The 27,428-nt window shown below is 40.8% G+C and overlaps 1 protein-coding gene and 1 long non-coding RNA gene across 3 annotated transcripts in view; one reads left to right on the forward strand and one right to left on the reverse strand.

Moving 5' to 3' along the window:
• The window catches only part of LPAR3 (lysophosphatidic acid receptor 3), a 62,831-nt gene that overhangs the window by 25,222 nt on the left and 10,181 nt on the right, over window positions 1–27,428 (forward strand). The gene's annotated exons all lie outside the window — the stretch shown is intronic.
• On the reverse strand, window positions 3,103–10,045 carry LOC119235379 (uncharacterized). Its single transcript, XR_005122828.2, has 3 exons — window positions 9,827–10,045; window positions 9,252–9,305; window positions 3,103–3,153 (listed from the first exon to the last, which is right to left on the reverse strand). It is a non-coding gene; the product is annotated as an uncharacterized LOC119235379 (long non-coding RNA).

A 27,428-nucleotide genomic window follows, 5' to 3' on the forward strand; every position in this document is an offset into this window, starting at 1 on the left:
ATAAATTATTGGGAAACAATAATTAGAGGGTGCAGGGTATAAATATGTGGCACAGAAACCATCTCAAGGTTTCTAGGTCCTGAATCTGCTAGTAATACTTAGAGAAGAGCAGACACATGGTAGGATTGTTTAAATAATCTCAAATTGAGGATTTACTTTAGTTCGCAAGTATGTGTGTACTGTCTAATATGTGTCAAGCATTGTCCTGAGTGTTTTATAGATATTAACTTCTTTAATACCCTGTAAGAGGGGTGTTATTGGTATCTCCATTTACCAAATGAAGAAACTGAGAAGAGTTTAAGCACTGTGTCTGAGGCACGCAGCTGTTAATAATGAGCCAAGGCTGATCGGTTAGCTTTTAATGTCCACATGCTTTGACCTTCTCTGTGGTGCAGGGGATTGAGCGCAGCTCTGTGAAGCTATCCACAGCATCTGAAGCGCCGGTTCAATTCCTGGCTGGCCAGAGAGCTACCCACATGGTGGTGCAGACCTCTCCTGTTTCGCTCGCTGCTCCCCTCAGCAGTGTACTTTGGCCTGTCTGCCTGTTCTGTTCCCCACTCTGGTGAATCCTCTCAGCCCCCGCACCTCTGGCCTGTACCCCAGTTCTTGTATAAAAATAAATAAATCATTTTTTAAAAAAACTCCACATGCTTAATATCCTACTCTAACTAATTTTGACTTGTTTGGTTTTTTTTTTTTAATTGGTTTCTTTGTCCTATCTTCTGCTTTGACTAACTCATTCTTCTTTTAGTACCTTAACAAGAATGCAGACAAAAATAAGATCAGAGGGGTCACATTAATACATTTTCACTCTTTTTGTGAGCTAGAGAGGACAATGATGTTTTAGTAAAGAGTAAAGCTTGGTATTTATTGGCAGTGTCAAGGAACTCTGCAGCTTTCTCTGCTGAACTTGCAAGTATAGTCATTTGCTTGGCTATATGTCTTGAGAAATTACTTGCCTGATTAGAGAGAAAACTTTCTTCTTTCAGCACATTGTGTATTGTGCACAGCATGAAATAAAATAAAAGGTTTCTGTGAGCCTAGGTGGAGAGAACAAGACTGTGCTATAATCCTTGTCATTAGCTTCTGTTTTGTATGTAACTTTGTCTGGAACAATATGTAAGGGTTTAAAAGAAAGGAGCTGTGTGGTTTTGGCAGATGTGATGTTAGATAAAGAAAGACCAGAAAAAGTGAAATTTCTAAGTAGGATAAGAGAAGTTGTGGCATTGAAACAGAACAGCCTGGGGGAATTGGTTAATGACAGGAAAACAGTGTGGTGTTAGGACCTGAGGAAGTTCTTCAGTGGTGAGACAGAGTGCTCTGGAAGAAGATAGGAAGTTCGGAGACAGAGGAAATGAAACTGAAGAACGAGGTGGTATGAGGTTTCTAGGCTTCCAGCCTCTGATTTCTTGATAGCAGAAGGTCTGATTTATATAAAAATAAGTTTTTTTTTTAGATTTATTTATTTTTATAGAAGAGCTGGGGTACAGGCCAGAGGCATGGGAGGGTGAGAGGATTCACCAGACACAGAATAGGAAACAGAACAGGCAGACTGGCTGAAATACACTGCGGAGGGGAGAAGCAGGGAGACAGGAGAGGTCTGCTGCACCATGTGGGAATCTCCCTGGCCAGCCAGGAATCAAACCTGCACTGCAGAGGCCGCGGACAGCTTCACAGCACTGCGCTCAACCCACTGCGCCACCAGGGAGGCCCACAACTGTTATTTTTTACAAGGATGATCTGAAGCACACAGGCTCACGTTTTCTTGGTTAAATTTTCTCATTTGAGTGGGAATTGACTATCTTTAAGTTCTTCACAAGTTGTAAAATTAGTGATTTTATTCTAACAATAAGTAACCAGCATTACAGAAGGGAGAGAGAGAATGTGGTGTGTGTGTGTGTGTGTGTGTGTGTGTGTGTGTGAGACATTATGTAAGTGTTTAAAAGAAAGGAGCCAGCACTGAGCTCTGTGTAGCTGTGTATCAAAGCCAAGTCTCTGCCACCGTACCTCCCGAGGGAGAAAGCCCCCATTTGCTCTATCTGATACATGTAAAAATGCAGTGGCTGAGACTAATGTCTCCCAAATGACGGTATTAGATAAAAATCAATAGTGGTGTCAACTACCATCCGTGTAGTCACTGGCCCGAGCATGTAGAAGTTAATGGCTTAATGTATTTTTACAATGATTACCTGATTTAAATATCTTCATGATAAAACACTAAGCCTTTCTATTTACTCCTTGACATATATATTGTAGGAACAGTTAAGATTAATTTCTTGTAAACCACCTCTTTCAAACATTAGGAAGTCAGTTAATAAATATATATGACCTATCATGCATCTAAGAAGCAAAGGGTTGCAGGAATTCAGTGTGCTGCATCTCATTATAAAGAAGAAAGAATAGCCAGGTGCTGTAGAGCTTGGAAAAAGCTTCTTAGAGGCTGAGGATATGATCTGAAAAGATAGATAGGATTTGCATGGGCTGGAGGGAAATATGCTCTAAGAAGGAGAAATAGTATAATCCAAAGTGTTGGTAGAAACATCTAGAACTTGTACAGTTGCACCACAGGGAAAGCCCTGTGCACACAGATGCATGTGGTGGTATAACAAGAAAGAGCTCATCTGTGAGCCAGAAAAGGTTAGCTCCCTTCTTTGGAAAGGGAGAAGTAGACCAGATGAGCTTCGGTTTTCCAGTTTTAGGATATTTATTGAACATAAAAGTGTACCAAGCTGCAATTTTCCCTTGTTGAGGAAGGTGGTGGTGATAATGGCCATGTGAATTTTAAACCTGTGCGTGATTGGAAAGGCATCTAGACATCACGTTCTCATTACAGCAGCCCTGAGGTGGAATGCTCACTCACTTCTAGGTTGAGATGTGAGATGGCCCCTTTAATGAAACAAGTCGCTTATTGAATGTTCTCAAAAAGATATTGGGGATGTATGATCTGACTTTCCCCAGGGCAGCAACATCCTGCTTAAGAGAGGGTCCTGTGTTTTGAAATCCTACTTGTCAGCAAACTTAATGGACTGTAGCAAGCAAACACAATAGAAACCCCACATGAAAACCTCTCGTTTGTCAAGCAACATACCACATGCCCACAGGGGTGCTTTGTTTCCTGAAAAATGGGCTAGACTGTCTTCTATTTTGCAATGTCTGAAATGCAAAAGAGAAGAAAGGTTGAAGGGATTTGTGAAGCATATTTGAAATCTTCCATGAACTTTCTGGTCTCTTAAGGTGATGTTTTTCAGATTGCAGGTTGAGACCCTCTAGTCAGTAGTGAAATCAACTAGGAGATCATAACTGACACCCTTTTTGAAAATAGAAAATAGAAAAGACAATCAAATATTAGAGCACAGTGCATGTAGTAGGTATAAATATTGTTCCATGACCTTTCTCTCTGCATCTGCTGGATTGTGCTATAAAACGTATTTCTTTCATGAACCTTCCAAATGTCATGGTCTTAGAGTCAATGTTTCTTTGTTGGCCAATGAGATATGAACTCTTTTAAAATAAAAGAATGTTATAGTTAAAAGACTTTGAAAGGTTTATAGTAATTGAGACAGAGTTGACTATTTTTCTTCTCATTTCTCCTTCACCTTTTCATTTAGTTCAATGCTAAACCTTCCTGGCCTTCTCTCAGGGGACTGCAGAGGGAGTTAAAGTGGTGGTAAGAGAAGAAGCAACATGGATTTCTCTGCTAGGGGCAAATGGGTGAAAATTAAGTAGCCTTGCTAGAGTACTACTAATAACCACACATACCGTGATGTAGCCCTGGCCCTCTGTCTTGTTCTGTGTTATTTTTTTTTTTAATTTTTTAAAAGATTTATTTATTTATGCATACAAGAGCTGGGGTACAGGCCAGAGGTGTGGGGGGTGAGAGGATGCACCAAAGACAGAGTGGGGAACAGAATAGGCAGACTGACTGAAATACACGGCTGAGGGGAGCAGCAGGCGAGACAGGAGAGGTAGCCAGGGTAGCTCCCTGGCTGGCCGGGGATCAAACTCATGCTGCAGAAGCTTCGGATTGCTTCATAGTGCGGTGCTTTACCCCTTGCACCACCAGGGAGGCCTGTTCAGTGTTTTATTTTTTTTTATTTTTATATTCCCCATACTATTGCCACCCCCTTATTTTGACCCCAGTCTCTCCTTCCCCCCACCCCATAATGTGTCTCTGGTTCATAGTTGTTTGTTGATTTTGATTTTTTTCTTTCTTATAGTTATTCTTTTTCCTGGTCCCTTATTTAGGTTTTCTAGATTCCTGCTATGAGTGAGACCATCCGGTATTTTTCTTTTTCTTTTTGGCTTATTTCTCTGAGCATGATCCCTTCCAGCGCCATCCATGTTGCTGCAAGATGCATGTGTTTTGTTCAGTGTTTTAATACACAATTTTCATTTAATTTTGTGGAAATCCCTCAAGATAAGTGGGAAAGATACAATTACCCTGTTTTCCTGCCACTCCCTTAGATGCACCCTGTAGTCAGCTATAATTAATCATTTGTTATTCCTGTGTATCTCTAAGCTCTTGCATATCCTGGAATACTTCTCATGTTCTACCTGGAAAACTCCTTTCATCTTGTAAAACTCAACCCAAGGACCTGTGTTCTCTGAGTCTTTCCTTGCCTTACCAGGGTAAATCTGATTACTGTCTCCTTTGGGCAACCTCTCCATTTGGTCCTACCTCAATCATTAAACTTATGCTATGCCTTTCTTTTGAACTAGAGTATATGTTTTATATCTTTGCATACCTCACATGTAATATGCCATCTGGCTCATGCTTGTGGAGATTATATATAATAGAATGAATAAATGAGGAAGTCATGGTTTAGGGAACTTAAGTGGCTTTTCAAAAGCTGGAATAAAAGCCACATTTCCTCACATGCAGTCTGACCTTCAGCCGACTGTGGCTGTGACAAGCCTGTGAGGTAATAATGGCAAGGGGGTGAGGATAGCATTTTATAATACTGGAAACTGAGTCTCAGAGGAAAAGAGTGCTGTCTTGGAAAAAAAGAAATCAGAAAAGCATTAGTTGAATGTGTCCAAGGAGGAAGTATGTGTGTTTGATGCTTTTAGGATTTTATTTCACTTAAACCTCGTAACAACTTTATAGCTCTGTTTTGTAGATAAGGATGGACATAACCACCTTACCCATGGACTCATTCTGGAAAAGTAGTAATAGTTAATGTTCATGGTGTGCCATACACATGCTTTCTTTCATTTAATCCTCATGGCGACCCTATGAGGGAGGTGCTGTTATTATTACCAGAATAGGAAACTGAGGCCCATGAGAGGTTCATTATCTTGTCCAAGATCAGTAGCAGAGCTGAGATTCAAATCTAAGTTTTGGCTCTAAGACACCACTCTTCAAGGTTAGTCAACAGCCTCTATTAAGTGATGGGGCCAGAGTGATGTTGACCCAACTTATGAGGTTTATAACTTGCATCTCCCTGGATTTCTAGCTGAATTTATTTCTGTAGATCCTTGATCTCATTGTTTCACTTATTCTTGATTTGCCCTAGAGATTTTACAGCAAGATAGTGACAGGATAACACCTCCTGGGAATGATAGCTCCATCTGCTCAAACTTCATGCTCATTAAAATAGATGGCAAGATGGGGTTCTTTGAATTAGGAAGGGAACCAGGTTGAAATCCTGGCTTACCTGCTTCTAAGTTGTATGACCCTGAACAATTCACCTAACCTCTCTGTGACTTAGTTTCCTTATTTGTGAGCTAAGGAGAATATTAGCTCTGAAATGGCCAAGTTTGGAAGATACAATGAGAAAATGGAGGTAAAACACTCAGTGTGTGCTTGCACATTGTAGGTACTGAGTGAATGTTTGCTACTCTTCGTAGGCCTTAGGTTGACTCTGAAGAGCCTTGTACTCAAGCAGAGTGCCCTTTTATGCCTATTAATGTTGCAGGTGCTGTGGAGACAGGGACTGAGGCCTCCTGCTGGTGCCATCATTATGGCAGGTTCTGTCATGTAGACTAGGACCAGGAAGGAGCTGACTGGTTGTGCTTCGCAGAGGCTGCCCAACAGCGGGCAAGTGGAACCAGCTGGGTTCCTGCTTGAACTGAGGCTGAACACACAGTCACCACAGACTGAACAGCTCTGCGCTTCTTTTGCTGGTCCCTATAAACACCCCTCACGCCGTGATCGTTGGCTAGTGATTCCTACGTCTGACAGATGATCTTGGCAATAAAACATTAATAATTCATTTCACTTTTGCAACATGTATGAATAAATCATTAGAAACAAGACCCTGACCATGGAGTGTTGGCTTAATAAGAATCCATAACACAGTCCCAACAACTTGTTCCTAGATCTCTGAGAGCCTCCTCATAAGAAACTGTCCCCATTTTGCTAACAAATCCTAACAGGATGCCTAGTTGGGCAAGCACTGTTACCACCTTTACTAGAATTGGGGGATTTGCGCTTTGGAAAGCACAGGGACCAGGGCCTCCCTGGGGGTACAAGGAGTTAAGTATCAGCACTATGAAGCTATCACCAGCCACTGCAACTTAAGTTTGATCCCCAGTCAGGGAGCTACCCACATGGCACAGCAGACCTCTCCTGTCTCGCCCACTGCTCCCCTCAGCAGTGTATTTCAGTAGATCTGCCTGTTTCTGGTGAATCCTCTCACTGCTGCCCCTCCTCCCCACACCTCTGGCCTATACCCCAACTCTTGTATGCATAAATAAATAAGTCTTTAAAAAAGAGAAAGAAAAGCACAAGAACCAGAAACCAGTACTTTTGACATTGTTCATGGACTTTACCAGTGAAATATCCTACTTCTTCATGGGGGGTGTGGGGGAGGAATAGGAAGGAGGGAAAGAAAGGTGTCCATGCATTCTTATTCAAGAGAAACTCATCAGCACTCACAGAAATTCTGAATCATTTGATTTCCACTTTTTTGGCCTATTACTATGGCCTCTGCATCACAGAGGCCTGCTTTTAATGTTCACTGCCTGCATGCCTTAGTAATCAAATACCTTAAAAAATAAAAAGGTTAAAGCTTTGCCTTCAGAAATGCTGAGTGAAATTATTGGCATGCAGGAGCTTTGTGCTGCTGTGCAGTCAAATCAGATGGAGAATGACTAATTCTTTTCAGTCAAACCATCCAGGCACTAATACTTAGGACACTGAGTTCAGAGAGCCCCAGAATACAGGAGGTTTTGTCTTCAAATAGCTAACCCAATAGGTACCTTTGTGGCAATGCTTCTCTTGTGAGCTTCAACCTTCAAGTCCTGACAGCAGGGACCACGGAGGGGGTTTTGTGGGGAGGTGAGTGAGAGGGGAGAGGGGAAGAGAGGCAGCAGAGGGATGCACTTGCTTCCAAGACAGGCTGGAAATGAGTGAGTGCAAAACTGTGATGGCCTCTCAGTTTCTGTCCCAAGCAGTCCTTTTTGGCACACTCCTTCCATTCTGAGGGACATGTGGCAATAGAAACCTCTATCACGATGTTACAAAGAAGACAGCTTTCTAGTAAAAAAAAAAAAATCCCATCTGTATCCCACACCATCCCACTTTTTCAAATTACCTTGACTTCTTGACACCTGTTCCTCCATGGCATTTTTAGGAATCTGTCCCCTTCTCTCTCTCTCTCTCTTTTTTTTTAAAGATTTATTTTTATTTATTTATTTATTTATTTATTTATTTATTTATTTATACAAGCACTGGGTACAGTCAGAAGCGCGGGAGGGTGAGAGAATTCACCAGAGCCGGGCGGCAGGAGAGGTCTGCGCGCCATGTGGGACCCTCCTCTGGTGGCCGGGGAGCAGCCGGGGATCGAACCGGCGCTGCAGAGGCTGCAGGCAGCTTCGCAACCCAGTGCTCAACCGCCGCACCACCGGGGAGGCCCTCTCTCTTTTTTTTTTTTTTAATAGATTTATTTCTTTATTTATACAAGCACTGGGTATAGTCAGAAGCACAGGAGGGTGAGAGAATTCACCAAAGACAGAGCGGAGAGCAGAACAGGCAGACTGATGAAGCACACTGCTGAGGGGAGCAGCAGGCGGCAGGAGAAGTCTGGGAGCCATGTGGGATCCTCCTCTCGTGGCCGCGAGCAGCGGGGGATCGAACCAGCGCTGCAGAGGTTGTGGGCAGCTTCGCAACCCAGAGCTCAACCGCTGCGCCACCGGGGAGGTTCCTGTCTCCTTCTGTACCTCTGCCTTCTGTAGCCCTTTGTTTTCTCAAGTCTGGCTCTTCTTTCTCATTTTATCCCCCCACTTTGCTGTTTCAGGTTGCCTCACTTTGTAGTCAGTTCAAAAGTCATTTTCCGGACTCATTGTCCTTTTTGGTATAATCACTGTTCTGCCTCTTTTCCCTTCAGCTCTGTTACAGTCAATCCTCTCAGCTTCTTTTATTATCTGTCACACACCCTCTTTCGGGACTTTTCCCTGACATTTCTTCTCTTTAGAAACCTGAAACCTTCCTCTTTGGCTGGAGTCAAGATTTATTTAATTATTTCCTGAGAGCAAGATACAGAAACACTTCTTAAATTCTACTTCTTCCCCTCCCCCCCAACTGCACTGAGGAAGTTGATGAACATAATTGTATATATTTAAAGTGTACAACATGGTTTGATGTACAGTTACATTGTGGAATGATTACTAAGATCTAGATAATCAGCACATTCATCACCTCACATGGTTAATTAACTCATTGTGTGTGTGTGTGTGTGTGTGTGATCTACTCTCAGAAATTTTCAAATATGCAAAACCTTATTATTAACTGTTGTCACCATTGCTTTTTTTTAGATCCTTTGAAATCATAACTTCTGTAAGTGAAAGTTTGTGCCTTTTCATCAATGTCTCCTCATTCCCCTCCTCTCAGCTCCCGGCAGCCACCATTCCATTCTCTGTTTCTATGAAACTGGTTTTTGTTTTTAAATTTTCCACTTGTGGGCCTCCCGGGTGGCTCAGTGGTTGAGCACTGGGCTGCGAAGCTGCCCGCAGCCTCTGCAGTGCCGGTTCAATCCCTGGCCACTGGCAAGGGTCCCACATGGCGCACAGACCTCTCCTCTGCCTGCTGCTCCCCTCAGCAGTGTACTTCGTCAGTCTGTCTGTTCTGTTTCCTCCTCTGGCTCTGGTGAATTTTCTCACCCTCCCGTGCTTCTGACTGTACCCAGTGCTTTCATAAATAAATAAATTTTAAAAAAAAACTTAAATTATCACATTAAAAAAAAAAAGATTCCACTTGTAAGTAATACCATAGAGTATTTGTCTTTCTCTATCTAGCTTATTTTACTTACCAGAGACGTTCCCTTATCCAACTCCATCCAACTGTCTTGACAACACCCAGCGTCCTGGAAGGTTTAGAGATCTAGAATAAGGAATATTCTCTCACAGGGCCTTGATTTCTACCAAAGGAGAATGTGGATGTTATCTGTTTTTCAGGTGTCACACCACCAGACTAATTTAAAACCTAGAATGACATTGTCCCTACTGATCCATGGGAGAATTATATCAATTCATGTTAATATTGGTTGTCCCATACAAATGTCCTCTGGAGGCTGCTGCATTCAGGGTGAAGTTAAAGCAAATAGGTAGAATGGGACCTGGCAGTCATAGGTGTTTGCTGGAGCCATGGGCAGTCACGGACAGAGGGATCAACACCGCAGCTGATAAAGGGCAGGAAAACCAAGAAACATTGGCTGGCAACACCAAAAGTGAGCCGCCCTTCCCCCTGCTCTGAGGATTGTCCCCCAGTCCAGTCACTTGCTCTCCCTCACTACTGGATCATTATCATAGCTCTGTAGAGTGTGACGAGGAGGGATCCCATTACCTGGAAGAATCAACATCTGTTGAGAGATTTGCCCATGCTCACCTTGCCAATCAGTGCTAGTGTAATGGACTTCCTAGTTCCTGCTTCTTCTGTTGGGTCTTTCTCTTTTTAAAAAGATTTTGTTTATTTATTTTTGCATAGAAGTGAGGTGCAGGCCAGAGGTGGAGGGGGTAAGAGAATTCACCAGAGACAGAGTGGGGAGCAGAACAGGCAGATCTACTGAAATAAACTGCTGAAGGGACCAAGGGTTAAGACAGGAGAGGTCTGCTGCACCATGTGGGTCAGCTCTCTTGTGGGGGATTGAACTCATGATGCAGAGGATTGCTTCACAATGCTGTGCTTAACCCCTTGCACCACCAGGAGGCCCAAATTTTTGTCATTTTCTTGTTCCCCTGGCTGTTAGGAATTAAACTATTTTGTTAGGTTGAAATTAGCCAGTTTGAATTTGTATCAGCTCTCAATTGCTCTGACACAAAGAATCCCTTTGTGGGCAGTGAAAACAACTTAGTGGTGTTGTCTGAAGGACAAAACAATATTACTGAAGCTCTTAACGCCAGGGGATTTCTTGTGACCTCTCCAGTGACCTCCAAATGGTACTTCCAACTGTATTGCACTTCTGAGGTGAGGAAGCATGAAATGAAAGCTTGCCCAAAATATTATAGAGAATACTTCACATGGAAAAGTCATAAAAAGACAGAGACACATAAGTATCTATAAATGAGAGGGGAGAAGGGACTTCTACAATTAGCCAGATGAAAAGGTTTGCTGGTTCTAAGCAGCATGTCTTTAACACTGGTGTGTCTGTATTGCACACAGGAGCCTGTGGCTGTAGCTTCTTGAAGATAAAAATTGCCTGGGGTTCTGCAGTATTGTGTTTTTGAGATTCTCTGATAGAATTGGAACTTTCAGGGAAGTGCAAATTAGGCATAGCGTTTCTAACCTCCATTCCCCATGCCAGGAGAACCCGTTTGAAGCATCTCGTTCATTTTTATATTGCACAATACGCTGCACCTAGTTGGGCTTAAGAAATGTTTGTTGAATTATCTAAGCAAAATAATCTAAGAAGATGGTTTTTTATTGTCATGAAACACCTTTCGATGACACCTCCAAGAAAGCAAGAATAATATGTATTTAAATTAAAATTTGCTTGTGTGAAGCTGAGGGAAGTGGAAACTGGCCGCTGTATTTAGAAATGAGTCCTCTTATTTGAAGCCTTGGTGAAGGTAATAACTTTTTAGCATCATGGCTATGTAGAACTGGTAGAACATGTTGTCCTGTCCTCCAGTTTGTATGCCTTATTTGTATATGGCAATATAGGAAGGAATGCCATTAACAAGCAAACTTGTAGAAACTTCCCAGGGATAAAGTATCCCTTTCTTCAGCCTGACGGAATTACTGCCCCTGCTTTTTTCTGCATTTTCGCTTTTTTTTTTTTCTTCATTCTTCAATATTTATTTTGAAATGATCCTCCTGGCTTCTAGTTTGGGGTACGTAAAAGCGTTTATTTGAGCTTACTTAAAATGATTAATTGGACTTGATGATGATGAGCCCAGAATACAGATTTTTCACTGCAGTTCTGCTTTCTTTTATAGTTCTAAGGGTACTTATTACTGCTGCTGACTAAAACCAGTCCCTTTCATCTTGGAGGGACTTCATAGTTTCTGGTATTCACGTTCACCCACCTTCTCTCTGGGTAACCCATGGGATGCAACAAGGATTTAATGGCAGAGCATTTGATTCTAGTTCTGCTCTGTGAGGGAGAAATTTGATTTCTCACCACCTAAGTTTTCTCACCTGTAAACGTCAATACACAAATCCCTTATGGAATGTGCTCTTAGGAATAAATGAAATATAATCCTAACAAGAAGTTAAACAATACACATAATGGCTTCTTGGAATTTCCTTAGTGATTTCAAAATGTTTTCTATACATGTCCCAAGAATTTGATTTAGCCACCCAATAACCTCAAGCAGTAGATGGCACAAAAACTCCTAGATTCATTTTATGGATCAGGAATAAATAAAGCCCAGGAAGGTGACAGAACTTCTTAATCTGACTGTTGAGACGAGAGCTCTGAAAGTAAGTAACTTTATAAAATAGTAAAGTGGTTTGTCTCCAGAATTTAAATGATGTTTAAAATCTTTATCTTTTTTGTTATTTATGAATGGGATACTTGTTTGATATTAAAATTTACACATCACAGAAATTCATGATTTTGAAAGTGGAAGTCCCCTTCAGTACTCTCTCTAGAGATCAGAAGCACTATTAACAAATAGAAGTGCCGTGTCACAGACACTTTCCCTGCAAATAGTCAGTGTGTGTACTCATTAACACACACACACAGTGATTTTTGTACAGAAATGTGTTCTTAATATTTGCAATAGGTCTCCAGCTTACCTTTTTCACTTGGCAATATAGCTTGGATTTTTTTCATGTCAGTATTAACATATCTAATTCCTTCAGTGACTGTCTAAGTTTTCATTGTATTTCATATTGACTTGTTTTTCCATGGGCTACTTCTAATTTTTCATCATTACGATTAATGCTGCAAGTGTCCTTTAAATATTTGCCAAACATGGGCCTCCTCGGTGGTGCAACGGTTGAGCGCTGGATTGCGAAGCTGCCTGCAGCCTCTGCAGCGCTGGTTTGATTCCCGGCTGCTCCCCGGCCACCGGAGAGGGTCCCACATGGCCCGCAGACCTCTCCTGCCGCCCGCTGCTCCCCTCAGCAGTGTACTTCTGTCCTTCTGCCTGCTCGGCTCCCCGCTCTGGCTCTGGTGAATTCTCTCACCCTCCTGCGCTTCTGACTGTACCCAGTGCATGTACAAACAAACAAACAAACAAATAAATAAATTTTTAAAAATGCCTCTATAAAATAAATAAATAAATATTTGCCAAACATTTTAATGGACTATACTATTTGAGAATTAGTAGGTCAAGAAAATGCCCATTAAAATTTTTATTAGGGGGCCTCCCTGGTGGTGCAAGGGGTTAAGTCTCAGCACCATGAAGCTATCACCAACCACTGCAACATGAGTTTGATCCCCAGCCAGGGAGCTACCCACATGGCACAGCAGACCTCTTCTTTCTCACCCGCTGCTCCCCTCAGCAGTGTATTTCAGTAGATCCATATGTTCAGTAGATCCACCCCAGTTCTTGTATGTATAAATCAATAAAAATAAATCTTTAAAAATAATTTTAAAATAAATAAAATAAAAAATTTTATTAGGTATTTCTAAGCTGTTCTCCAATAGGTTGTATCGACCCACAGTCCTCAAACAGTGCAATATGCTTTCTCCTTACGCTTTCCATCAGACTGGGCTTTTAATTCACATACCTTTCAAGGAAGCATTTTTGCTTTACCACAAGACATTTGAAAGGGTGAGAACAACCCCATCTATCAACAGCTGTCAGCAAACCAAAGGCAGAAAGCATAGAGGAGTAAATTAAAGTTGACAGGGAGGTGAACACACATGAAGCTAGAAATTGAGATATTTGCTTTCCATTCCTGTTCATTCATTCAGGTAGCATTTAGGCCTGCTTAGGCCCTGGGAATAGAGTGATAACTAAGACAGAGTTCTTGCCTTCATGAACTTACATTCTTGAGTGGGTGAACCATAAACAAATAAATTAGAATGTAATGTCAGATTGTGTTTAGATCTCTGATGAAAAAAATGGAGAGAAAGGGACAGAGTGGCAGGTCAGAGTGGGGTGAGCGGAGGCTACTTTAAATTGGGTGGAAGTTCTTCTGCTGATGTGATACCTGAATAGAAACCAAAATGCAGTGAGGACTGAATCCCATGATGTGGTGCAAAGTTCCACCTACGCAGAGCTGGCAACAGCAAGAGCTGATGCCAGGGGAAAAGGAACGATTTGGTAGGTTCCAGAAACAGCTGCAAAGTGTCACTGACTTTTGATCTGCCAGAAGAGAATAATAGGAGGACTCTTACTTTCTTTTTTTTTAATTTTTATTTTATAAATTTTTTTACATCATCTTTCATTTTTTGTACAATGTAAGCATTTTCATCCTGGTTATCGTCCCTGTAAAATTCCCACCCCCCCTTGTTTTGATCCTACTCCCTTCTTCCCCCCTGTAGTGTGTCTCTGGTTTATAGTTGTTTGTTGATTTTGAACTTTACTTTATTATAATTAGTCTTTTACCTGACCCCCTTATTTAGGTTTTCTAAATTCCTGCTATGAGTGAGACCATCGGTATTTTTCTTTTTCTTTCTGGCTTATTTCACTGAGCATGATCCCTTCCAGCTCCATCCATGTTGCTGCAAATGACATGAATTTATCTTTTTGATGCTGAGTAATATTCCATTGTGTATATGTACCACATCTTCTTGATCCAGTCATCTATTTTTGGGCATTTGGGTTGTTTCCATAGCTTACCTATTGTAAATAGTGCTGCAATAAACATAGGGGTACAGGTGGAGGACACTTACTTTCTATAGAAGGCCATGTTCAGGTAAATGAACTTAGGAAATGCTATGTCTCTTTAGAGGAACAATGAGTTTAACCACTAAAATCCATCAGTGATGTCTGGCAGATGTGAAGTTTCATACAACCCTGCCCCTTAGCAATAAGACAGTTGGTAATGAAATTTACAAAGGTACAAAACAGACCCAGGGCACCCCCAGACTATAGAAGGCTAGACCAATATACTCCTATGACCAACAGACCTTTCTTCCTGCTGCTTGTGTCTTAGGAACCCATTTCATTGTTAAATGTGGCTTCATACAATTAGAGAGAAGAGATCACAATTAAAAAGGAAGTTTGTTGGAAGGTGCTCACAGAGAAGGTTCCACTCACCAGGCCTGGTGTCTTAAGGGTGGATCACCACCTAGATCTCCCTTACTTACGGGAACCTGCACAGGCTGAGAGCAGCAGCCAGGAGATTAGCAGGTAGCTGTGTAGGAGAGAAAAGGGGACATGAGGTGAATGAAAAAAGGCATTTTAAAAAGTGAGGATGAAGATAAGAGTTAGAATTTTCTGTAGGCCAGGGCCTCTGCAGGCACTGGACTTCTGACTGGGGCCTGTGGCCTACCCCAGAGTTGAAAGTTCCTTTTAGCAGTATGAAGACTAAGATAAAAGGAGTTTGCATTCTCTTACTTAGTCCCCTGCTCTTAGACATCCATCTTTTAAGGAAAGGATGAGCTTGATACAAAGCTTATAGAGCTGAAGCATTGCTTATTTATTGGGTGGTTTCTATTTCCTGCACACTAATTCCTCCATGTCTCAACATGTAGTGAATCTATTTTTTTCCTTTGCTTTACTCCAAGAGTCTTATGCAAGAGGACTCAAACAAGAAAAACCTCCTTGTGAACAAAACAGCACCCCTGGAAGACTTTGAAATCTATGCCAAATGTGATATTGAACTTGAAATTCAAACATAGGACTGTTATTATAATGCCTCTAAAAGGAACTCCCTAGTCTACCCTCATTTACCTACGTAAAGAAAAAATGTGCTTACTCATAAGTACTTTAACAGATAATTTTTTAAACAACAATTTTTCGAGTGTTATGAATACACAGATTGATGCGGTTTATGAACTGCACTAAATCGTCCCATTTTATCAAAATGAAAACTAATCCACATAAGTGCATTTCTTTAATGCATTACTTCAAATGTAATTTATGATGCTAAAGGAAATGCAAAGAAAATTATTTCTGCTAGTTCATTTACATCATTAAAGTCACTTGCACAGCTGTATGTTATGGTTGGTCTTTTTTATTTCAAACTCTGGGAACTTTTTGGCTTTTAACTAGTGACTCTACTTTTGTCTGAGACTCTAAAATTACAGCATATAATTGATCTGATAGCAGTGATTATGACACATCTGGAAGAAACTATATATTTCAGTTTCTTGCCCTAACTTAAACATAGAATCCCATTTATATATTAAGTGTCCTTTTGCTTAAACACAAAAATACCAACATGTCAGCTTAAGCCAAATAGGAGAGAAACAGGATTATCATGGAACACAGGGGCATACAGATCACCAAGCCTAAGGAATAACCTGGAACCAGGCATTGGAAAGCTGTGCTATCAAAGAAATTTTATCCACTTCTAATCTGAGTTTTTCTCATGTGCTTATTTTATTTTTTTAAAGATTGATTGATTGATTGATTGATTGATTGATTGATTGATTTATACAAGCAGTGGGTACAGTCAGAAGGGCGGGAGGGTGAGAGGATCCACCAGAGCCAGAGCAGTGAACAGAAGGCAGATTGACGAAGCACTGCTGAGGGGAGCAGCGGGCGGCAGGCGAGGTCTGCGCGCCATGTGGGACCCTCGCTGGTGGCCGGGATCGAGCCGGCGCTGCAGAGGCTGCGGCAGCTTCGCAGCCCAGCGCTCAATTGCTGCGCCACCGAGGAGGCCCTGTGCTTATTTTATTTTCATCCCTTCTGTAAACTGCTCCTAACCCCCTCCCCCATTTATATTGTCTAAAACATGGCTGCCAGTAGGTCCTACCTGTAAATATCAAGGTATCAAGGTCTGTCTTTCTCCTATTACAAATTTTTGGGGAAGGGACGCCACTGGCTTAGCCTGCAATCAGATGTTAACCTACGGACCATTCATGTCAAACAGAAGCTGGGATCTAGGGAGTGGATTTTGATTAGTGCAATCTGAATCAAGTGTTTCAATTTTATTTTTTTTTTTTAAAGATTTATTTTATTTATACAAGCACTGGGTACAATCAGAAGCGCGGGAGAGAATTCACCAGAGCCAAAGCGGGGAACAGAACAGGCAGACTGACGAAATACACTGCTGAGGGGAGCAGCAGACGCAGCAGGAGGGGTCTGTCGGCGCCACGTGGGACCCTCGCTGGCAGCCGGGGATCGAACCGGTACTGCAGAGGATGCAGAGGCTGCAGAGGCTGCAGAGGCTGCAGAGGCTGCGGGCAGCTTCGCAGCCCAGCGCTCAACCGCTGCGCCACTAGGGGAGGCCCTCAAGTGCTTCAATTTTAATCAGGAGTGGCTTCAGGGTGCTAGGAGCCTCACCTATGTAAACATGTGGCTGGAGCATGTATGTGTATGTGTGTGTGTGTGTGTGTGTCTATGAGTGGTGTGAAAGAGATAGGCAAAGAGAAACAGAGAAACAGAATATTTTAGAGAAAGGGGATGTGATATTTAATTACTCTTAAGTCCTAGAGAGAGACTGAGACAAAATTTAATTGAGAAGGATGTGCAGGTGGAAGCAGTTGCCAGAAAAGAGGGCATCTTAAAAAAAAAAAAGAAAAAGAAAAGAGGGCATCTTTGACTTGTAGGTACCCATTTGAATCCCAAAACATGAGGCAATACACACTGTATGACCTGAAAGTGTAGAGGTAGAAGCTTGGAGAATGACAGAGGAGCCCTGGAGAAATTCCTGGAATTGTATGGGGGCTTCATCCAGTTTTCTAAAGGACAAATTCCATTTCAGTGAAATGCAAAGACTCTCCAGATTTTTCAGATTTTTAGTTATAAGGGGCTTTTGTTTAAAAAATTTAAACACTGAATTAATGAGTAAAACAAGCACCACTTGTCAGAAGGAGTCATTGGTTATCCTTGCAAATCTCTTAGATAATAAGGATTTTCATTATTATGCTGTATATTTTAAGACGGATTTAATTTCTATCACAGAAATCAGAAATGGGCTTCAAAATTTATTTTTGACCTATGGTCTAGGGGAAAAAAGATAAGAACATCAACGAAGATTATTTTCAATACCAAACATTGCCAAAGAACAACTCAACTGTTGAGAACTGAGGGATTGGATAAATTTATATAAAAAAAGTTCTGATTGCTGTTTCTTCAAAAAGAAATTCCAGTGAACATTTAAATGGGTCACAGATGTGAGCACCAAGACTTTGGATTGCTCGGTCAACAGTGAATGAAATTTTCTATATTTCTGTGTTTTCTTTCATGAAAACCAGCCACTGGTTGAAGCATCTAGGGGTCTCCATGCCAATAATCTCTGAGCAGAAGACAGTGAGTGTTCAAAACAAGGGGTGCAATCCTTAATCAGTGTACAAACCCCTGGCATGGAGTTCATTCCTTTGGTTATATCTTTGTGTTAATAAGACATCTGCTTTGCTTTTAAGAGTATACTCAACTAACTCCTCTATCGAGGTCTGAGGATACATTTTTTTTTTTTCACTGTCATTGAATAAATTGTTCAGGAAATTTTTCCCATAAAATAGAACTATGGTTCTAAACATTCTCACAAGTCTGCAGTTAGTCTTAGGAGACATTTCCTTGCAATTTCCTATACATTTTGTCCTCATGTATAGGAGTTCATCCTTGAGGTGAATAGGTGGTATTCTCTGACACCTTTGGATCATCTGCTCTCAGAGTTGGTTAGGAGCTCTTCTGTTTTTTGTTTGTTGTTCCAGAAGCCTCCCAGATAGGGTATTTTATTTTTTAATAAATTTTTTTGAAAGATTTATTTATTTATGCATACAAGAGCTAGGGTATAGGCCAGATATGTGGGGGTTAAAAGGATTCACCAGAGACATAATGGGGAACAGAACAGGCAGACTGACTGAAATACACTGCTGAGGGGAGCAGCGGGCGAGACAGGAGAGTTCTGTTTCACTATGTGGGTTTCTCTCTGGCTGGCCAGAGATTGAACTCGTGCTGCAGAGGCTGCGTTTTGCTTCATAGTGCAGTGCTTAACCTCTTGTGCCAACAGGGAGGACCTGTATAGGGTATTTTAAAAGAACTTCTTAAGCTACTTCTTGTATGCTTTGTAATAAATCCTTGGGAGATGATGTTTAATTCTAGGATCAGCATATACTTGAGGATTGTCACTTTATCTTAGTCAGTTCCTCTTGCCTGTAAAATTGAGCTAAATATATTCACCCCTTTTTACATGTGCTTATAGTTTCTTCGTTAACATGAATGCTAATAATCGAAAACACTCACACAGTCCTTACATGTTCTAAGAGCTCATCAAAGGACTCCACAGATATTCACTTATTTAACTCTTATATGTATTATCATTATTCTCATTCTAGGCAGAAATGTTAAATAACTTACTTAAGGTCACACAGTAATACTGAGATTTAAATGCAAACAGTTTGGTTTTAGAATGTACTCCTCACCCATACTCCTCATGGAATATGTCATCATTTATGTATTCATTTGTTTATTTATTTGTTTATTTTTTTCTTAAGATTTATTTATTCATGCATAGAAGAACCGGGGTACAGGCCAGATGTGCAGGAGGTACATGTAACTTGTGTCTCCAGGAGTTGACCTGATGTTCAATTAGGCCCCAATACATGCTAGATCTGTGTCTTACAGAGTTCTGGTGTTCACACTGTATCATACAAGTAGAGACCATAGAAGCATCCTGTTCAGTCATCCAGTAGGGTGTTTCGCAAGCAGATGTGATTCGTATTGAATTATGTATATTGTAAGGATTTCATTTCTGAATCGTATGATTTTTCTTTCAGTTCTGTGTAATATTGTTTTCACCCAAGTTTTGTGCAAATAAGAACATAAGCTTCTACCCCGAGGCTGAAAACGTATCCCCTTTGATTTTGCTGTGGCCCACAAAGAAGTGGTATGTAAAGGAAAGTGAAGTTTGATTACAATCTATACAAACTCTCCCTGACCTTACTACCTTCCCCTCCTATTTCAGTATCTTATTACCACTGTTAGTATTTCAGCACTTCTTTTCAGTGGCAAATAGCTGATATGAATTGTGTGTGTTTATATGCATATGATAAAGACATTGCTAATGGACCGTATTTGTCTGTTTTGTAATGAGAAAATCCTGTCTAAGATTGTCATTTCATGCACACTCTTTTGACTCCATTAGTTGACGTTACCTTGGTTTTTTTCTAGACAGGGAAGGATCCCACTTCTCCTTGTTGACCCCTAACCAGCTCAGAATCTCCAGGGAAGCACATCTGCTGACTGTGTGCAATCAGCCTAGGGGAATTTTCTATCTTTCTTTAAATAATTAAAGTGCTGTGTTCATGCATAGTGAGGTTTTTTTTTCTTTTAATAAGTGGTAAAATGTTTTTCTTTCAATGATGGAATTATTACTTTTTTTCTTAAAAATATGAACTTTAAATTTGTAATATGAACCTGCCTTATTTATTTTATTTGCTAACAAGATTTACTTAACCCTTCTGTGCATCAGTTTCCTCACGTATAAAATGAGATAATTAGAAAGCGTAGAAATGACTGTTAATTTTGAGACTTTAAAAAATTTGTTTAAAAAATTTGTTTGAGTTTTTTAAAGCAGGCCTCATATAAGTTATTATGGTTGATTGAAAATGAAATGTTATTCTTTCTTAGGACACAGGACACAGTATATGTGTTTAAAAAAAAAAGAAAAATAGAATATAACAGTTTTGACCTTTGGAACATTTAGGTTTCCTTTTCAGATCATGTTTAGACCTTGAATATTTAATAAATATGAGCAATTTTGTATGGTCATAAAATAAATTGTGATCATATATTGCTTAATTGTTTTAATGCTTGACAATCATATATTTAGCAAATTGTAGAAAGGATTTCCAAGTAAAAAAATAAGAAATGGTGATTATAAGGCATCACATAAATTAAGTAATAAATTAATCCAATTTTATTTTATGATAAGGTTGCTAGGTAAGCAGATAAGGAAAATGCTATACAGAGTATGTGAGTAAATGTCAGGAGTAAGGTCGATGTTAGGTGACACTGAACTTTGATAATTGGACATAGATTTTGACAATCAAGAAGCACTTTGGTCAGGGGGATAGAACAGTCAGGAAAGTATAGCTAATAATTTAGGGAGGAGGTTCCAGATTCAAACAACTGTCAACAGAGTAGGATGATAGGTTAAAACAAGGGAGAATGGCATTTTATAAGAATAGCTATGATCGTTAGATTTATGTAGATCCACACATCATAAGCACACAACCACAAGAATGAAGCAGACCTTCTTAAAAAAAACAAAACAAACAACAACAAAAAAAAAACAGTGCCTATTTCGGAGTGGAGAGGATTGGGGAGAAAGACTAAAGATCTTTACTGACTAGAGGTGCTGTGGTACAGAGGACATCTGCTGTCCCAAAGGGGAATGCGATCATGGAGATATTAATCAAACCTGAAGAAACTGGAATTAGAAAAGAAATTGTGCTGCTTTCTCTGCACACAAGTCAGTCCTGTGGGCACTGTAAGGCCATTTCTGAACATCACCTTTTGAGAGGAATATTGTCAATGTAGACAGGACTTATGGGGTGAAAGGGATGGCACCTGGGGTTTAGAAGGATGCAGAGCAGATGAAGAAACTGGGGAAGTATCACTTGAGAAGAAATGGGGACAGTAACAGTGATCTTAAAATCTTGTAAGAATTGTTACCTGGAAAAGGAATTCCATTTCACGGATTCAGAAATTAAAACTATCATCAAGGGGTAGAAATTACAGAAAGTGTATTTTAATGCATAATCAGAAATTATTTCCCTCAAAATCAGAGCCGTTGTCCCATGAATCTAGTTGCCTAGTGCAGTGGGGTGAGCTCCCCTCTTTCAGGAGTGAGGTCAATGTTAGGTGACACTGAACCGTGGTTGCTTAGGGGTTCTTTCACAGTGGGAGAGGATAGACAGACTTAGAATTCTTGCAAGCCTCACAATCTATGATACTGCAAAAAATGTTTTATCAAAAATACTTCTTTAGATATATGGGAAGATGACTTGATTGCACTTGAACTGGGTACAAACATTAAATACTTTCATTGCCATGGGTGTGTATCATCTGCATAAAGCAAAAACAATCTTGCCAAAAGCCCTGTGCAGTTTATTAGCTCCATCTGGGTTAATGAGAATTGCCAAACAAACCAGAGGATTCATCAGAAAACCTGGTATGGTAAAAAGAACTGTAATTTGAAGGTTAGAGAAATGCCACCCCTGTTCATCCATCTTCTGGGTTGCTGCTGGCTCCTACCTATTGACCCAGCAGTCAAATTCTGCTCTATTAGTATTAAAGGATCCTCTTCTACTTCAGTAGATAACTACATTTATCCTTAGATCTCTATTTATTGACTCTCTTGAACATTCACTCATTAATAAATATTGACTAAGTGCCTGCTTTCTGTTAGATACTATGCTAAGAACTGGGAATACAAATGTAAATTCATGTATACCATTTTAGTGTTCAAGAGTCACAAAGTCTAGTAGAGAAAACGGCATGAAAATTAAAAAATATTTGTAGCGTTGCTAGCTATAATAGAGACAGCTGACTGGATGGGTTTCAGCATGTTGCTTCTGCTGCCAGGCCTTTTTCATTTAGTTTCATCTGTATAGCTACATGCTAAATTTATCTTAAAACATCATTATCCTTCTGGGATTACTTAGAAAACAACAGCTAGTTTCTGCCTCTCAAGTAACTAGTTTCTTCATATTTTTCCAACCCTTTTCAGACACTTGAGTCTGATTCTGACCATCTTCCGCCTGGGGAGCAGGACCAGCAAATGCAATGAGTCATGTTCTGTGCCCAACACTGTCAGTCATGTATCCCCTGGAGGATGATGCTTATTATTATTATCTCCATGCTACAGACAAGGTGACTGAGGTACAGGTGGGCTAAATTGGTTAAATAAAAAGTAGTCTGGGCCTCCCTGGTGGCGCAAGGGGTTGAGCACAGCACTATGAGGCTGTCTGCAGCCTCTGCAGCATGAGTTCGATCCCCTAGCCAGAGCTGCCCACATAGTGCAGTAGACCTCTCCTGCCTCGCCTGCTGCTCCCCTCAGCAGTGTATTTCAGTCAGTCTGCCTGCTCTATTCCCTACTCTGTCTCTGGTAAATCCTCTCACACCCCACACCTCTGGCCTATACCCCAGTTCTTTTTTTTTTTTTTTTTATAGAGGCATGTTTTTTATTTATTTATTTATTTGTTTGTTTGTTTATTTATACAAGCACTGGGTACAGTCAGAAGTGCAGGAGGGTGAGAGAATTCACCAGAGCCAGAGCCGGGGAGCAGCCGGGGATCAAACTGGCGCCGCAGAGGCCGCGGGCAGCTTCGCAACCCAGCGCTCAACCGCTGCGCCACCGGGGAGGCCCTATACCCCAGTTCTTGTATACATAAATAAATAAATCTTAAAAAAAAGAAAAGTAGTCAAGGTTACTCAAAAGCAAGTAGCAAAACCTAGATTTGAGGGCCTCCCTGCTCGCACAGCGGCTTAAGCACTGCACTATGAAGCAATCCACAGCCTGTGCAGCACGAGTTCGATCCCCAGATGGCCAGGGAGCAACCCACATGGCCCAGCAGACCTCTCCTGTCTCGCCTGTTGCTCTCCTCAGCAGTGTATTTCAGTCAATCTGCCTGTTCTGTTCCCCACTCTGTCTCTGGTGAATCCTCTCAACCCCCACATCTCTGGCCTGTACCCCAGTTCTTGTATGCATAAATAAATAAATCTCTAGGAAAAAAAAAAAACAACAAAAACAAAAAAAACAAAAAATCCTAGATTTGAACCCAGCAATGTGACCCTAGAATGCAAGTGGTTAAGACATTGTAAACAGAGCATCTTGGTCTGACCAGTGCTGTTCCCAAATATCAGATCACAGAAGCCTTTTAGGAGCAATATTAAGACCTGATGTTGATTGCCCTGTGCTAATACTGTCTCTCTCTCAGGCCTCCCCAAGCCGAGGAGGGAGATTTCCTTATCTCTTTGACAGATGAGGACACATAGGTTCTAGAATTCACGTACCCAAGTTTACCACTAGTAAATCCTTTAGTACATGTACACCATTTGGTTACTCAGTCGTTATACATACAAACACATTTGCTTGAGGAAAATACAATGGGATATGTTGAAAGAGGAAGTATTTAATGCTTTTCCTAGAGCAGTTGGGGAGCTATAGAAAGATGGGCTTTCTGCCACTTGTGTATTGCGATGCCTTTACTTCCACAGTTTGATGGAGAGTGTATTCCAGACTTGTTTATTTGCCCTTCATTGAACATAGGATGTTTGATGTGTCTCATATCCTGGACTGTAAATAGGTGGTCTCTAATTCAAACACAGATTCCTTTAAACTTTGAACAGTCTTTTCAGCATCTAAATTTATGTGATTTGTATGTTTCTTCTTCACTGATTAACAACTTATAAGTTGTTTATTGTTGTTTACACATAGTAACTTACTAATCTCATTTGATTACTAGGACAGTAAAAATAACCTTTTAAACAGAGGACTCTTTCAATCTATGATGTAATGTGGTTTAAGGGTGTTTAACCCAAATGTGGAAAGAGAGGGACTCGAAGAGGCATCTCAGACTCTTCTGTTCTAGACTACAGTTAATCATCCCAAATCAAAAGCGGAGTTCTTGGCTTCCCAGGTACCTGTGGCAGCACAATGTACCTTCCTTAGATGAAATATGCACTGAGCGGTACCCCAGTTTGCTGTCATTAGCACCACGCTGTGGTGCCTAACCTCAAAGAGTTGGTTTATTTATAAGTTACATGCTTGGCCAAGGGGTCAAGGGACCTATGAGTGTCCTTCCTTCCTAATAATTCAATTCCTGCATTTCCTTCATGACCCGTCTCCCCCAAGCCCCATCTTCTCCATCTGGCAACCTGCAAACATTTTTTCTCTGAGTTCCTTTATCATTCGCCCAGTCCATTCATCTGCTACCTGTCATTTGTTACCTTGCCTTCCTTATTTTTGAGTTTTCCCTTTTGCCTTATTACTTTTTCTTTTAAAGATTTATTTATTTTTATTTATACAAGCACTGGGTACAGTCAGAAGCGCGGGAGGGTGAGAGAATTCACCAGAGCCGGAGCAGGAAACAGAACAGGCAGACTGAACAGTCTAGAACAGTGTATACAATACAATGCTGAGGGGAGCAGCGGGCGGCAGGAGAGGTCTGTGCGCCATGTGGGACCCTCACCTGGCGGCCGGGGGATCGAACCGGCGCTGCAGAGGCTGCGGGCAGCTTCACAACCCAGCACTCAACTGCTGCGCCACCAGGGAGGCCCCCTTTTGCCTTATTAAGAGGAAAACATTCTGAGGGCAGAAAATGTTTCCTTTTTTAATTAATTTATTTATATGTATTTTACATCATTGTTCATTTTTAAACAATGTTTGCTTCCCCCTACCCCTTCAGGTGTAGTCCCCACAGAATTCATCCATGCACCATCACCACAGTCCCCTGTGCTTCGCCCTCCCACATTCCGATCCCTCTCCCTCCCCCTTCCCTGCTGGGTGTCTCTGGTTTATAATTGTCTGTTTGTTTTTGTTGTTGTTGTTGTTGTGTTTTGTATTGTTATTATTTTTCCCCTGATGTTTGATTCCCCTATATTCCTGCTGTAAGTAAAATCATCCAGTATTTTTCTTTTTCCTTCTGACTTATTTCACTGAGCATAATTCCTTCTAGCTCCATCCATTTTGCTGTTTATGGCATTAGTTTAACTTTTTTGATTGCTGAATAGTACTCCCTTGTGTATATATGCCACATCTTTTATCTGTTCAGTCATCTATTCAGAAAATGTTTCTTAAGCCATCTTATTTTTTCCAACACTTATTATAAAGATGAATAAATGTTTATGACTATGGGGAAAAAAACGAGGAAAAAAGAACATTAGCCTTTTGTATGGGTGAGCTTAGGTAGGGAGAGGGTGTGTTTACCATGACCACGAAGACTGGACCCAGGAGCATCCCCTCCCATCCACCTCAGGAAAGCATGATGTCTGGGTGGCCCCGGAGCCCTTAGCACAGGCAGTCCTCACATTTAAAGGTGGTGCTTGCTTTCCCAGGATAAAGTGATAGAAATTGAGTTTAACTAAGTTTCAATAGAAACAATGTCTTAAACGAGAACTGTGTTCCCACCCAAAGGGTGGGGATGCTCAGTATTTCTCTAAAGGGAATTTTTACCAATACCCTGTTTTATCCACTTTAAATATTTATGACATAAAGCAAGGGTATGTATTTAAAGTGTGCATGTTTATGTATATGTGTGTAGTATTATGCAGGGTAAGTAATTACTTTTTGTTACTAATTACTTACCTTATGTTTTAAGGTTTAATTTTGTTTATTTGCACATACAGATGTAGAGAGGTATATGGAGTGGAGGAAAGGACTGAGGGGTGTTGTAAGAAACAACTTGAAGAAACTGAGATAACCTTTAGCACCCTTGGCAGGGGCTGGTGAGGCTTTTGGCAAGGGGAAGCTCACAGTTTGGAAGGATCTAGTCGGATGTTCTTTCAAACATTAACAATAGTCAGAAGTGTGCAGTGGAGAAATAGTTTTAGGGAGAATTTTCTGGGTTTTTTTTTTTAAGGACATGTTCATGGCAAAAAGTTAAGACAACAATATAAAGTGTTGTAAGGTTTCTTACTAGAAAGAAGTAAGGAACAATTTAAAAATCACTTGGATCATGCTGATTGGGATAATATTACCTGCTAGAATATAGGGACATGTGTTTGGGGCTCTTTCTGTGTGCACATGTTTGCACACAAACACATACTTTATTTATTCTTTTTAATCAGAATGGAGCCATTACTATTCATAATTGGTGTTTTAAAATTTTTAAAAACTCCCCAACCTAGATGAACACCCTTTGTACTAATATTATTGTCTTCAGCGGTCACTATTGTTTTCAATAATATTATTTTATATTAGTATTATTTTAAATATCACTTTCAATTATTTCGATGTTGATTCAACAGTATATCTCTAATAATCTCAAAAGTTTTGTTTATATTAGAAGCCATATAATGATAGTTGTGCTGCCATAGCTATTCTTAACATTTCTATCCTTTTGGTGACCTTGGAGAGGCTGATCATTCTACTTCTCATGGAGACCATTAGGCACTATGGCCTTACAGGGTCTTTGTACACCCTGCACTATTATTTATGCCTCTGTCTCCTTTGTCTCACTATTCATAGTGATTAGCACAGTGTCTGACACTTAACACATGTTCACATAACACATGTTCACTGTATAGATAAATGCTGAGTATCTGAAAATATTGTGGGTGCCCATCTCCAGTACCAATTTCTGCTGAAATCATACCCCCATCCCAATCCCAACTCACAAGTTCTCTTTCTCTCTCTTTCTCTCTCTCTCTCTCTCTCTTTCTCACACACACACACACACACACAAACACACTAGTGTTTGCCTTTCTTCTCAGTTACTTAAACTGTACATAGGCCATGACCAAAGGAAACTATGAGACAAACCCAGAATCATCAACTGTGGGAGCTAGCAGGAACCTTACTGGCCTACCAGGAACCCACCCCCACCAGGGAAGTGACCAGGTTTTCCCAGGGTCTTAAACCAGGACTTTAGCTGCTGGACCTCAAGCTTAGCCTCTTTTTACCATAACAGTGGCGATAAGTGAGTTTCATCTCAGGATAAATTCCAATTGATTTCTCAAGGCTGCTTGGAGCCCTGTTCTGTGAAGATTTTCAGCCATAATCTGGACTCAGAAGCAATAGTGTGGGGGATTAATGATGACAACCACGGCCTAGAATAAAAGCAGTGGTCTAGCTGGCAGGACTCATACATTCCCTGAGCTACACTGTACCTTCAGTAGTCCAGGTTCAACTCTCTCTAAATCAGGTCCTCTGACTCCTAATACTTCCTTTTCCTTCCTCTGAGCTCAGAATGGTATTTAATGCTCTCTGCGTGTTCACAATCTTGTCTCCTACTCAGGTCAGCTTCCCT

Source organism: Talpa occidentalis, unplaced genomic scaffold (assembly GCF_014898055.3).
Source record: "Talpa occidentalis isolate TD23 unplaced genomic scaffold, MPIMG_talOcc4v2.1 talOcc4.9, whole genome shotgun sequence".
Taxonomy (NCBI): Eukaryota; Metazoa; Chordata; class Mammalia; order Eulipotyphla; family Talpidae; genus Talpa; species Talpa occidentalis.